The sequence below is a fragment of the Sceloporus undulatus genome, chromosome 1 (assembly GCF_019175285.1).
Source record: "Sceloporus undulatus isolate JIND9_A2432 ecotype Alabama chromosome 1, SceUnd_v1.1, whole genome shotgun sequence".
NCBI classification, from domain to species: domain Eukaryota; kingdom Metazoa; phylum Chordata; class Lepidosauria; order Squamata; family Phrynosomatidae; genus Sceloporus; species Sceloporus undulatus.
In genome coordinates, this window is record NC_056522.1 from 113,941,658 (window position 1) to 113,957,141 (window position 15,484).

The 15,484-nt window shown below is 38.8% G+C and overlaps 1 pseudogene; it reads right to left on the reverse strand.

Moving 5' to 3' along the window:
* Positions 1-11,565: 11,565 nt before the first annotated feature.
* Positions 11,566-12,368, reverse strand: LOC121925255 (annotated as a pseudogene).
* Between the last annotated feature and the right edge of the window lie 3,116 nt (positions 12,369-15,484).

Consider the following 15,484-nt stretch of genomic DNA (forward strand, 5'->3'; position numbering starts at 1 on the left):
CAACAGAGTCGCCGTCATTTCCAACCGTGAGCCCCTCTAAGGCTTCTTGGAACCTCTCAGGTTCCATCAGCCTTCGAGGGTGGACCATCCTAACAGGTCCACCACCCCCGGGGGGGATCTGGGTAGAGGCCTTGATTTTCACCTCTACCAGGAAATGATCCGTCCATGACAAGGGGGAAATATTAGCTATTTCTGCCCACGGATTTTCCGCCTCCGAACAGAAGACCAAATCAAGAGTATTACCGCACAATGCATGGGACCCTGTATCAGCTGGGACAGGCCCATGGCCGCCATGGTTTCCATGAATTCCCGAGCCGCACCGGATGGAACGTAGCTGGCCATGAGGGAGATGTTGAAGTCGCCCAGGACAAGCTTGTTGTGTGCCTTTATGTCATTTATGATGTATGGTGGCCCTAAGGCTACCACAGAGCTTTCTTGGTAGAATTTGGGTCTGTTGCCCATATTAAAACTTTGAACTTACAAATATCATACTTCTCCATTTACAATCTTGAAAATATACTTATTTAATCCACAGTGAAAAAAAATACATATATGAACATCTTTGCAACAGGAACTAGTAATGGCAGCTGCCCATTTTGCTCTCCTGTGTCTAGGTCTATTGTCTCACTAGGCAGACCCAGACCTTGGAAGTAATTCACTGGGAACTATTTTTTAGCATCTTTAACTTCTCCAAAATAATTTTAAAGTTTGTTATTTGAATTGTTAAGCACATTAATAATTATTTTAAAGTAATGATTAACAGGTCTCACTGAGTCAATTAAACACTGGTGGCTTTAATGTTTTAAATTATCTTTTAAAATCTATTGATTTTATGAATGAATGAATGAATGAAAATAATTTCATAACTTTAAACAGTTTAATGCTAATGCATCAATGCTATTTAACATTTTACTATTAATACTATAATACTAACTATAATAATTTCAAGCTCGGGTCAAATGGCCTTAAAAAAAAAAAAACCTCCACTGAGACATCAATCCATGGTTGTGTTACTGCTTTTGGCCCTGACGTTGAAACATACTTGTAAGAAACAAATATAGGTTGAGTATTCCTTATCCAATGAGGGGTTTAGAATATTTGCATATATGTAATGAAATATCTTGGAGAAGGGACCCAAGTCTAAACATACACCTTATACACATAGCCTGAAGGTAATTTTACACACAACTGTCAAGATGTGTCCCACTCATCCCACTCTTTCTTTCAAGTGATAGCACAATGGGTGTTACTGTCCCACCACTGCCATTTAATTTGTCACAACCACTTTATTCTCTGCCGCTAACTTTCTTCGATGACAGCACCCTGGCCCTTTTCATCCCACTGCTGCCACTTAATAGTCACGAGCACCTGTACGTTTAACACTATTTTTCTTATTAATTTGTGATCCTGCCACCTCTTTGTGACTGTCATGTTACCCTAAAAATACATTTTGAATTGTTAGTAGTGTGGTAAACATTCAGGTTCCAGACAGATCTTTCTTGAACAACATTAAAACTTTACTTAAACAACAGTTTTACTAATGTTTTACTTATGCTGCTTTATACACTTGTTATTGTTACAGTTTCTTTTATATTCTCTCTCTTTAGAGAAAACTGGTTACTTTCACTTAAAACTCATACAGTCTTTGTATTACATTCCCTTATCAAACTCATCTCAACCCTAGCCAACCAGGCTAACTAAATTCCACAGGATTTCTCACTCCAGCAACTCTCTCTCTCTCTCTCTGAGTTCTAGGTGTGTATAGGTAGGCAATCCCTCACTTTTGGACTCTACTCCTAACTGTCCCTGTCTTGCACTGGAACCCACACTACAACTGTCTCTCTCTGGACTTAATTGAAACCCTATGACTCCAACTGTCCACCAACAGACCATTTAGCAGCTTCAGCCTTTGATTTGATTGGCTGCCTCCAGCTTGATTCTATTGGCTGTTACTAGGCTGGCCCATCTCTGTCAGCTCTCCACAATATTTTAAATAATTGTGTGCATGAAACAAAGTTTGTGCACATTAAGCCATCAGAAAGCTAACGTGTCATTATCTCAGCCACTGAAGTGGACAGTTTTGGATTTTGGAATATTTCACATTTCAGAATTCTGGATAAGAGATACTCAGCCTGTAATAGTTACTTTCTGAGTCTCCACTCTACTCAGATTATTGGTATGTGTTACAGTTGTTGTAAATAAAAGAAGAAAGACAACACATATGCACAGATGCATCATGTACTATCTGTACCCTGAATTTTAAGAGTGGCTGCCTCTGATAAACCTTATCAGTTTAGCTTTGCCAGAAATTGATAATAAAGATAAATTTCATGATGAATGAAACAAAACACTGAATCAGTGCATTGAGGCATGGATGCAAAAACTACACTTTGCTTATTGCTTGTTTTTGTATCAACACACACTCTTCCACCTGACAATTTTCAGAAGCAGATTTCTAGAGCATGGCGTGGTTGTGTATGATTAGTTTGGACTTCTGCCATAACTCCCACAGGTTGAGCCAATTAAAAGATAACCAAGAGAAGCGAGATTCCAAAAATGTGGCATATGATGCTATGCCATTAAAACACACAAGAAAAACATATTGACAGTAATGATAACTTTGAATTGTGTCTCGATGTTGATTGTGTGTATTTGGTGAAGCCTCTTGATTGCTCATAGAATATTATCACTACTGAGTGGTCTCTGTTAGGGGAAACAGAACCTTCCATGAAGCAAGAATACTATCCTTGGTTTGTGGATGGTGACTAGATACCAAATTCCAATAGTTTAGAAAAATAATGTTGCGTATGAACCTATCTAAGCCTTCTTAGCCTCCTTTCTTATTATTTTGATTCTGATCTGTTACCATATTTCACATGGGGGAAAACAGGGGGTGGGTGGGAGAGATTCCCATGGTTAATGAATGCATTGTTCAGAAAAATAAGGCCCAGAGACAGTAGCAGTAGTTTTTCACTTTAAGAACTGTGCATTGCATGTACAAAAGATTAATGTATTGCTTGGATAAGACCAACTGAGACCATAAGCTGAAAGGTTCATAAAATCAAAGTCAAATGGTACCTGGGTACAAGTTTAAAGGAAAAATATTAAATCGTTGCATTTGATATCCTTTGATATCATGTACACACCGCAAAAATATTTACTAAATCAAGAAATGCTAAGAGTATATTCATTTACTATGCTTGCCAGCTAGATAGAAACAATATTAACAGTGTATCAACCACTTATTTTTTTCTGATGGGAAATGGACAAGACCTGTTGGCTGGATTACTTTGGAGGCAGTTTTGGCATAATTCTACATTTCTGTTTCTAAACTGAGGAGATGAAAACTAATTTTACATCTTCAACCTTATTTTGTGCTTTTGATACACAAAAACAATTCCTCTAGTTTTGTGTGACTGTTTCATGTCCACTTTACATCAAATAGTGATGCATTAGATGTTAGGGATGATGGGAGTTGCAGCTCTTCTCCTGGCTTTCACTCTCACCACCCTGGTCAGCGGAAGAACAACCAGTTTGACCAGTAGCTCTGAGAATTGGCTGAAGATGTCTTCCAATCTTCTCTGCAGTCTGCTGGTTCTTGTTCAGCTCTCAAGACACCAGTCAACACAGTAGTCTTCTTATATAAAAGATCTACTTTTATTCTAATATATACACTATGCACAAAACAATTCACTACTCACAAAACTCACACTACTATACTCCTCAATACCCACACTACTATACTCCTCTATACCCACAAAAAAGTATTGTCATACATTATTGCTTATATAGACATTTGTCTCTCTATTCATTATACAGTTGCCACCTCCTGGGCGTGTACATACATTATGATTGACATACCATACTTGCCTCAATCTAGCCCTCACATTGCATCATACATTACTGTCCACTCAATGACTCTCAGGTGATATCAATTTGCACCTTTTCACTTTGTCATTACCTCATATGTCCTTGGCTTTCAGGACCTTCTAATTACATTACTTACAACACCTGTGTGACAATTCAATAACTTTTGCTGTGTCATGTTACTTTCAAATACATTCATATACATATTATATTTCTTGTGACTATATATCCCATGTGGCTTTTTCCTGACATTAGAGTCATGGGGAATCTGTGGAGTTCCAGATGTTTATGTAAATTATTTCCCATCAATCCCAGCCAAGAGTCAAATATGGAAGTATTGAAGAGCACTCCAAGAATATCTGTAGACCACAGATTCTTCCACCTCTGTCTTAGTGGCTTGTAAGCACATTGAATATCTGCACAGCCAAGATGAACAGAACATTTTGAGCCGTATTTATTGGCTGAGGATTGAATTAGGTCTTTAAATGCAGAATTCATTCAGACTGGACAAATGTGTGCTTTTCTGCAGCATTCCAAAATGCTCTGTTCCTATCTCAAAGGTTAAGTTATTTTTGGTCATCACATGGATTGTGACAGTTGAAGTTGATGTGCCTAATCTCTAATCTGTTCCCTATTTTTAGGATGACTCCACCCTCTGCCTTATTTGCCTTTGCCCCAACAAAACCTATTTCTATTTTTGTTTAAACTTTCTCTAGGACAGGGATGGGGCAAGTGTAACCCATGGGCCACATGGGAGTACCCAGCACTGATTTTGGGTCTCAGAGGGAACCAGGGGCAAAATAATAATGTTAACAACAACAACAGTTCTCCAATACTACCATAAGCCAGGTGAGGGATATGGGACAATTACTACATACTCTTGGCTGCTTGGGCTATTATAGACCAAATAGGGGCAAAAACATGAAGAAATTCTTCCCAAGGGCCATTCGGGGAATGCAGTTTTTCAGTGGGGATTGCAGGTGTGTGTGAGTGTGCGTGTGTGATTGCCCATTTCCCCCCCAAAAGGTATGCAACCCCCTAACCTTCAAATGTTATCTACTAAAGACTGAAAGCCTTAGCAATAATACAATAGGTGCCTGCTCTGGGAAAGATGCTTTCCCCAGTATTGCACCTTTTAATGTTTTTAATCTTGAACTCTCAAATTATCTCCAAACCAATAGGCCACCCTTCTGGACTCCTTGTCCTCTCTGAAATCTATTTTGGAGCTTGTCCAAGTTTACAGCCCTGTATGTTACAACTGGTGTGTTGTTATGTGCCTTCAAGTTACTTCCGATTTATGGTGATCCTAAGGTAAACCTGTCACAGGGTTTTTTGGGCTTGAGAGTGTGTGACTTGCCCACGGTTACCCAGTGAGTTTCTATGGCCAAGCAGGAATAAAACCCTGGTCTCTAGAGTGGTAGTCCAATGCTCAAACCACTACACTAAAGTGGCTCGGCATGTTACAATATATATGTTTATTAGCTGTTTCCCTTAAAGGACTTGTAACTAAAAATGATAGAAAACTAGTGATACAGTGGGCCCTTCCCTTATGCGGTGGATCCATTCTGGAGACCCCCCCCCCAGTAGGGAAAATATCACATATGCTGGAGCCTCATTAGAAGTAATGGAGCTCGTGACCACGCAGAATGGACCTCCATAGCTGTGGAAATTTGAGTTACCACAATCTTTAACATTACCACTTTAAAGATTCTAGCAGTTTGGATGATGTGAAAGGACTGGAAGGCACAGCTACCACTAAATTTACAATTTATAATTCCCGCAAAGAAGCCAGCATCTCTTATGGCCTAACACTGCTGTTTTATTCCTTGTGCCATGTGCTATACCACTGTGCTGTATCTCTGTCCTCTGTAGCCAACAATTCATTTACATTGGCCCACTTGATACAACTCTAGAATTTACTACCTTCCTGGAGTTTCAAAACCAGTGGGGTTTTCACTAAACAGGCAGGCCACATTACATGATATTTCATGACAAGTGTGCAGCAGTTAGATTGCCCACTTATATATCACTAATAAATAAATAATAATAATAAAAGTTTTATTTTTATACCGCCCTTCCGCAGATCAGGGCGGTTTACATCATGATAAAATACAAAGTACAATAATACAATAAAAATACGATACAAATACAATAAAACAACATCAATATAAAACCCCCGTTAGCCCATCCTCTTTGCCACAGAAGAGGAAGGGAGGCCCACTGGACTTTTAGTCGGGGAATGCACGATGGAAGAGAAAGGTTTTCAAATGCTTTCTAAATTGGGCCAGGGAGGTAATCGAGCGGAGCTCTGTGGGCAGCGTGTTCCAAAGGGCTGGGGCGGCGATGGAGAATGTCCTCCTCATAGTGGAGGACAGCCTAGCCCCTGGCACCCTAAGGAGTTGCTGCCCAGATGTTCTGAGGGTGCGGGACGGAATATATGGGGAGAGGCGGTCCTTCAGGTATCCTGGGCCCAAGCCATTTAGGGCTTTATAGGTCATTACCAACACCTTATATTGTGCCCGGAAGCGAATAGGCAGCCAATGCAGATCTTTAAGCACCGGTGTAATATGGCTGGCCCTGGAAGTTCCAGTGACCAGCCTGGCTGCCATATTCTGTACCACTGAAGAAGAGGAATGACATAAATCCAAAATGTATGATGAATAGGGGTGGGTGGGTGGGTGATGGTGGTGAATATTTGAATAAATTTGTATACATTAATTACATGTTGATATACAAAAGTAGAAAGTGCCTATAATTTAGATCAAAGGTGTATAACTTGTAGCCAACTTGTTGTTGGATAAGAAGTGCTATGAGCCCTAGTTGACATACCTAATGGTGATGGAATATGGAAATTGTAGTCCAACACATGTGAAGGCTGCAAGTCGCCCAACCCCAATTTAGACAGAAATGTAGTATGCAACATTTTCAGTTACCCAATAACATGTGTTTTGCTCAGGAACTATGGAAGGCAACTTCAAGGTTCCTGCTCTATTGTCTTATAATTTTTTACCTTTTGATTAGGCTGGCACAGGAGAGCCCTTCAAATAGAGAATTGCCCTCTGTTACCCTGGACAAATGGCCACTGTTTCACAAAAAAATCTGAAAACTGTTTTAAACACTGAATTGCATTTTAATGATATTTTTTGAAAATGTTCAACCTCTGTTGTATCACCACATTGTAAGCCATCTTATGTTCTGGTTTTGAGGGAAAGGAATGGTATAATGAAAATAATTATCTTTATAGCAGTACCTGTACTCAACATGATGAGTCACCAGCTTATGAAACACTGAGCCAAGAAACTATGTGGTTTATCTGCCATATTTTTTGTCTTTCACAATGTTCCAAGATCTCTAGACGGTTTAGAATAAAATCAAATGAAATTACTTAAAATATGATGCAATAAAATTAATGCATTAAAATAATTTAAACATTCTAAAACACACATTAAACACTTAATAATTTAAAAAGTTGAAACCATGTATAAAACCATGCATCAGGTAAGGTCATTGGGCCCCAAAAGTTTTCCTAAAGAGTCAGATTTTAACATTACTGAAATAAGACTAAAATCCATGTCAGGTGAACCTCCAAGAGGAAGGCATTCCACATCTGAGATGCCACAGCTGGGAAGGACCTCTCTCATATCCTCACACAGTGTATTGTTTCCACTGATATGACACAGAGGAAGGGCCCTTCAAACAGATCTCAGTGCTCAGAAGCACTTCTCATATATTGTGAGAGGTGCTGCTTCATGTATCAAGTTTATTTGACAATATTAAGGGAAAGCTAAAATTCTGTCAGCAACCCCATTCATGTTTTCAATACATAGGAACAAAAAAAGAGTTGACAAAAGAGGGGAGAGGTCAGAGGAAATGTCATCAGGACTGTTGTTAACTTACATCTATCAGTGTATCTGTGTAACACTGTAACATGGCAGCCAATTTAAGCTAGCACACACTTGAAGCTATATTCCCTTTATATGCTTTCCAGGATATACATAATTATGACAGCGGATTCTAATACTTGATACATCAGTTGCACAACTGGTCCTCTAGTCAACTATGGGTTGTAGTTGTAACTGACCTTACCCACATCAAAAGTACACCTGTCTTTTCAGTTACATCTCTTTACCTAGCTGCATAGCAATATATAAATAAACAGCAGCGTATAGATGCAGTTTGTATTTAAAATGACAGAGTTCCTGTCAAGCTCTTCATCAGCTCCTAGCTGGCATTGGAATAATCATCCTTCACTGGGTTGTCTTCCTTTATGATATCAATTAGCAAACAATCTGTTTTCCTGGCACATGGCACAATTAGGATGCAAAACAGAGAGGCCTGTGAAGCAAAGCATATTTCAGGTGGAATGCCTGTTTCCCCCAAGAAAAGATGAAATTGATTTCACCTTGCCAAAGCTGGCATGTAAGAAAAAATATCAAAGGGACAACACCAAGCATATTTACACACTGTCTCCTGTTTTATGGGAGTTGACATGATATTTCACTTTTAAATTATATTTAAAATGCATTGCTCTGACTGGAGCTGTCTTTTGTTTCATCAGCCTCTCCACATTATCACTTCAAAGGGGCTGTAAATATGTCTCCACACACACTAGAGGGCACAAGAGGGCTATTTTCTAGCTTTCTGGCATCATTTGCATTAGAAGAACCTCTCCAAGGATGCCTTAAGCTTACCCATTTGATAGCTGAATATGCAAGATGGGAGGGAAAAATGCAGTTGTTAGATGCTGCCTGTTAAGATCATGTATCGGTTTAGTAAATGTCTAGAACCAAAAGACACTGCTTTGCAGAGGTTGTATTCACACAAAACTTTTTTTCTGATGATGCTTGAGTGTTAACAAAAGAAATTAAGTTCACAGCTATTCTCACTAATATAACACTGAGTCTGTTTCTTCTTTTTCTTTCTTGCCCTCCCAAGTATATTTGCTTTCTTGCTTTGGGATGAAGTAATACTCCCCACAATTTGTTACACATAAGATTGCAATCCGTTTATAGAATTAATCATATTAGCTTTCACTGATGAATAGGCTATGAATTCATGAACTGGTCGATTAAATTTGCATATATTGGCAAAGCATATCTAAAATAATATGCTTCTTTTGCTTTTTTCATACATATGTTTTGTAATGCATATGTATTGTAGCAAACATCACCTCGGCAGAGGCTTTCTTGCTGTATGTGAGTAAAGATAAAATGATGCTTCTTAGCATTAAGTCATATTATCTGTAGTCTCAGATAGTATCATGTATCATGTTTCAAAAAAATCTTTTATTAACCCTCATTTAATCAACAGCACTTTTCATCTGGTTAAATTTTTTTAAAAATCAATTATTCTAAGCAATCAATCAGTTAAATAGTACAGCCATACTTGTATGTTGAGCAGCATAACAGAAATGGATTAAATTATGACTGGGGTACTAATACCTCTGTATTTCCTTTATTTCATACCTTTTCTAACACAGCCTAGATTTCTACTGTGGACCAGATAATGGAGATCATATTCAGAAGGCACATCTGGGAAAGGAGGGCATTCTATCTGCCCCTGAGATGTTAAGTATCTCTCTGTAGCTGTTCCCTACTACAGTCTATATTCTTGTCAGGAGGCAAAGGTTCATCAAAACTTTCACCCTCCAAGTGATAACTGGACTCTATGGTTGAAACAGAGACAGCATGGTCTTGTAGTTTGAGTGTTGGACTGCAACTCTGAAGACTGGGATTTGATTTCCCTTTTGGCCATGGATATCCACTAAGTGACCTTGGGTGAGTCACATACACTCAGCCCCAGAAAAACCCATGATAGGTTTGCTTTAAGATTGCCATCAGTCAGAAATGACTTGCAGGCACACAAAAGCAACAACAATGGTTTATACAGACCTTCTCTCCCATTGTCATAGAAGTCAGAACTTAAAAAAGCATCTCAGGCACCCAAAGTCTCCTGCAAGGAGCCAATCCAAGGACAGTTTCTGAGAGTGTTTTGCAAAGGATTATGTTTGTCCATGTATTTTGAGACCTCTGGTATTCTTCTCCCTTTGTTCTATGCCTCTCTCTGTGGGGAAGCAACCCCAAATACCTTGCTACTTAACATTAACACTACCTTTTGAGCAAAGCTATGAAATGCTGCCATTCAAAGCTGGTTAATTCATTGGGATAGATAATAATCTATCCCAATCATCCCCCTCCCCATCCCCCATGTTCTAGTAAAGACCTGTCAAATTTCAATTTCTGCCAGCTGAATAAGAGCTTGGAAAGCCATTTTAAAAAAGTAATTAGGAACAATTAAAAAAGCATTTATACAAAGATATTATAGTTATAGTTATGTGTCTTTACATGTTCATGTTTCAGAAGTAACCAGAATAGTTACTGATGCTACAAATAATAATAATAATAATAATAATAATAATAATAATAATTTTTATTTATATACCGCTTTTCCACAGATCAAAGCGGTGTACAGACAATTAAAACCATACAGACATTTCATAAAAGGATAAAATCCCATAATAAAACCATACAATTACAGAACTCTAAGCACAATCATTCGCCTTCAAGGGTAAGCAGGGAATCGATAGCAACAGGGTAGATAACTTCATTCTTCAGGGGGGAAGGCTTGAGAAAAAAGAAGAGTTTTAAGCCTCTTTTTGAATGTTTCTAGGGGGGTTGTCAGACGGAGCTCCTTGGGTAGGTCATTCAACATCTGTGGGGCCACCACTGAAAAGGCCATCTGGGATGTGGCAACATATTTGGAAGGTGGAATTACCAGTAAGTTCTTCCCAGATGTTCTGAGTGTGCGGGGCAGATCATATGGGGAGATGCAGTCCCTCAAGTAACTCAGGTCCAAGCCATGTAGGGCTTTATAGGTAGTGACCAACACCTTGTATTGTGCACGGAAGCGAATGGGCAGCCAGTGAAGATTTTTCAAGATAGGTGTTATATGGTCAAACCTGGATGCACCAGTGACCAATCTGGCTGCCATATTTTGTACTAACTGAAGCTTCTGGACTTGGTACAAGGGTAGCCCCATGTAGAGCGCATTACAGAAATCTAATTGAGAGGTTACCAGAGCATGTACCACAGTTTCAAGGTCCCTTTGGCCCAGAAAGGGCCGCAGTTGGCATATCAACCGAAGTTGATAGCAAGCACTTCTGACCGTTGCATCTACTTGAGATGTCAACTGCAGAGATGAGTCCAGAAGTAATTTTTTTTCCTCCATAGTTCATAGAATACATGAGTGTCACAGTTTATTTAGAAGAAAAAATTATACTAGACCTGTCATGTTTTGAGGTTCTTTACATGTCCTTGCCTTAACAGTAACACTTTATAAAAATGGTTTGGTTATGTTGCTTGGGTCAAACATTTAAGCAATGTTTATCATTTTTCACCCTGAATACTCTATGAACATTACCACATTTCTTATTTTGTTAATTTCTTATTTTCTTTAAAAATCACAAATTATGACCTCAAAGATAGTTTCGTCATAGAATTGTTACACAGTTTAGTGCTTCGACATACTTGGAAAACGCTTCTATATTCAGTCCAAATTACCTACAGTAAAGTTTTTTTGTGTGCAGGGACCCAGGATTTCAGATGATCTGTATTGGTATTGACAACATTAGCAGAAGTTTTCTTCTTTTAATCCAGCCCAGAAAATCCCCATTCCACTTAGTCCTTTCTCAGTGTCTTTTTAGTGAAAGAGGATTTCCTTATATTTTGAATTAAGGATCTGTCCTCTTGACTTCAGCCGTCTGACAGCTTCATGCATATGTTTAGGTTGCAGAGGTGGTGACTCTCCTCACTTCTCACATATATCTAGAGCCTCTTCTACCATCTCTCCAACAAAAACCTTGGAAATCCCTGACATGGCAATAACCACATTCTGAGAGACTGAGGTTCCAGTAATTGACTGGATCAATCATTTAATAGCAGCCTTTGGAAAAGCTGATCTGCGATACATCTCGTAACGATTTATTTGTTCTTCAGAAAAAGAGGAAACTAGTATTTGCACCTTCTGGATCTTGTCTTCATCCACCTTGTGCTTTTTCTCTTTTTTCTCCTTTACCTCTATCTTTATTTTCTTGTTGGCCGAAGACTGCAGCGGAGGCTCCTCTGTTTCTCCCAGGGGCAGCTCTGAAGGAGCCTTAATTTTGACCTCCCTTGGAGGCGCCTCCTCCTTCTCAGCTTCGCCAGGCCCTTCTTTTGCCCGTCGGGGGCCACTATGGCGACAACGGACGTCGTTCCCCCCTCCTCCGCTGCCATTGAGGACAGGGAAGGCCCCGCAGCAGCCACAACTGCCTCCTCTCTGCGAGCCGCCACCGCTTTGGCCATTTTAGCCAGGCCCAAAGGTGCCCGTCGCGCTCTACAAAGCACTGACCTGTGGTTAAAAACAATCTTTTCTTTTACTTACCTCATTGTTATCTCAACAGTTACAGCAGAATATGAAGAAGAAGCATAGTACTGGATGCATTTGAACCATTTGCTCACTTCCATAACTATGAAAGTAAGCAACATGTTACAGTAATACTGCAAAAGGAGGTAAGTTATCAATTGTCAAGTATAAATTAAAATATACTATAGTTACCTCTTAGTTATTGGAGAAAAGGATTCATTATTAGCAACAAGTTATTTATCATGAATTATTTCCAAGCTCTGACCTAAACTACAAGGAGGGGGAAATCAGCAGGAAAGCATGTAATAATGTCATCCTAGCTAGAGGACTAAAAGAATATGGCTTCTTAGTTAGGGAACACAATGACTTGAAACATTAAATTGTCACCATTTTTTTTTTTTACCTAAACAAGCAATAGTCTTCCAGTGAAGACTAGTCCTCCTCCATATGATGATAATGTGTTAATAAGATTACAGTTACTTTATACTGGCTTTAAATAATGTGGAGGAGTATGTAATATAACGATACTATTTGGGGAAAGTTAAAGACTTTCACCATTCCACATCTTGTCAATTCCTTTCATGTGGGCTGCAATGTGACATGTCCCACATAATACTGTGAGATCTGCCCTCACTCCCACATCCCATCTTGAGTTCTAGTGAGAACTGAAATTGAGGACTGACCCCCCAAACTGTGAAATGTCCTTTAGGAGGGCATCTCAAACACAGTGTTTGCCTATCTGAAAGAGAGCTTGTTTGTTTAGATTTCTAAAATCCCTCCCCAAACTTTCATTTTATCTAAATATGTCAAAACACAGAGGCAATCACACCTTAGAGGTGTCAATAAGCCCTGGGATCATACTGAAACAACAACTTAAGATGAAGCACTTTTTGCATATCACACACACATCTCAATTCTGCAAATATATATACCGGTATATATATATCAGAAACATGCAAAGTTTTCACATATACATCATACATGCTTCTTAAAATGAGGTATGATTGATCACCTAGTGAAGACCAAGAATGTGAAAACCATTTTTCTTCCCTCAAAATCCCATAAAAATTTGCTAAATTAATAAAGTCCAAATTTACTTCAAAATTTAATGCCATTTTATCAACACCTTGAATCAGTCTAAGAAATGATTGCTCTCTAAGTGTGTCCTACTTGGGTAAAGGAATTTCTATGTAAGTGGTGAAATCCCTTCACTCAAGTAAGACATATGTCATTTGCCATCAAATTCTACATCACTATTGATTTAAAGTGCTAGACCCATAAAACTAAAAATATGAACACTGCCTTATGTTAGGTGCAAGCATTAAGGCAATATTGTTGGTATGTGCCTTCAAGTCATTTCTGATTTATGATGACCCTAATGTGAATCTATCATTGGGATTTCTTGGCAAGATTTGTTCAGAAGAGGTTTGCCTTTGCTCTCCTCTGAGGCTGAGAGAATATGACTTTCCCAAGGTCACCCAGTGAGTTTGCATGGCCTAGCAGGGATTCAAACCCAAGTCTCCAGTTCAGTGCTCAGTCCACTCCACTATGCTGTCTCCCTGTCAATAACAGGCCCATTAAGACTAAATCAGACAAGTAACTCTTCAAGCAGCAATAATGTCCAGTTCCCTTATTTGATATATTTTAAGTAAATACCCCAAGTGCTGAATATAGGATCCTACTCATGCATAAACTATATTATTTCTGCTCAAATAAAGTAGAAAATTATATATTCTGCCTCTACACTATTAAATGGGGTGGATGGAGGTTCCCTCAACCCATACCAAGTCATACTACTTACTGAAAACAACAATTGAATGAGCTAGAAGTCCACTTCCACATTTAGAAAATCTTAAATTCTGAGGAAACAAGGTGTACTTTTTTGTGTTAGGGGAGCGCAAACCTTATTTTAAACAAGATCAAGTTTTCTGGATGCTTCTAATTTCATGTTTCTCCCTTCTCTTTTATTTTTATTGATATACATTGAAACAACATAAAAATAAGTTTTTACAATAGGTGAGAAAAACAGATGTCAAGCTTCAAATGCAGAAGCTGATTTAAGATGCAGAAGCTGACTTTAAAAAAAGTTGACAACAGCTTTTCATAGGCTTCAGGACCAAAGGCAGATATCCCATGAAAATGCATATATGAAATGAAATTGTGAAGTCAAAGGCTTTCATGGCTGGCATCTATAGTTTTTTGAGAGTTTTTCAGGCTATGTGGCCAAGTTCTAGAATAATTTATTCCTGATCTTTCGCCTGCATCTGTGGCTGTCAAGTCTACATAGGGACCACCAAACACAGTGTTCAAACACGAATCAAGGAACATGAGAGACACTGCAGACTGGGCCATTCAGAAAAATAAGCAGTAGCAGAACATGTTATAAACCAACCTGGGCATAAAATACTATTTGAAAACATTGAAATTTTGGGCCATGTCAACAACTACCAGGTCAGAATGTACAGTGACACCACTGAAATCCACAAACACCTGGACAACTTCAATAGGAAAGAAGAAATCTTGAAAGTAAACATTTGGCTACCAGTCCTGAAAACACCAAAATTAAAGACAACACATGCAAATGAACATCACCCAGGGTCAGGGGTTTTCCCTGCAAACAATGGATTACTAATTAAACAGACACACATATCCTCCTGCATATCCTGCCACCTTGAGGCCTTGCCATTCAGCAACAGACCAACACACAGATTAACATGTAAATAACTTCCTCTCAACCAAGGGTGATACAGTATATATACCCCACTCACTTCCATGCCCCAGCCTCTGAAGATGCCAGCCACAGATGCAGGAGAACCTCCAGAATATATTCTTCCAGAACACAGCCACACAGCCCTGAAAACCCACAAAAAAACTAGGAAATGAAATTGTCCTTTTGGTCATTGTTTGTAGAGTCATGAACTTGTATGACAGTATTACTAGATAAAGCAACATCCCAAGACACATTTAACTAATTTTTGAAGCAGAAATTGCTTAAGTACATCTAGTTTTTAGCTATTTGTAATCTTTCAGTAGAAAGTAATAGCATCACAGAAACTGAAAATCTGACTGAGCATTTTATGCAACAATTCAATTACTCCTTCCCATTTTTTGCCACTTTAGGACAATGTAACAGCAATATAGCTTATATAAGTCCTCTAATACATGGGGACAATCATCACATTATAGCTCTCTACATCCTTCCCAAGAAAATGGGGGG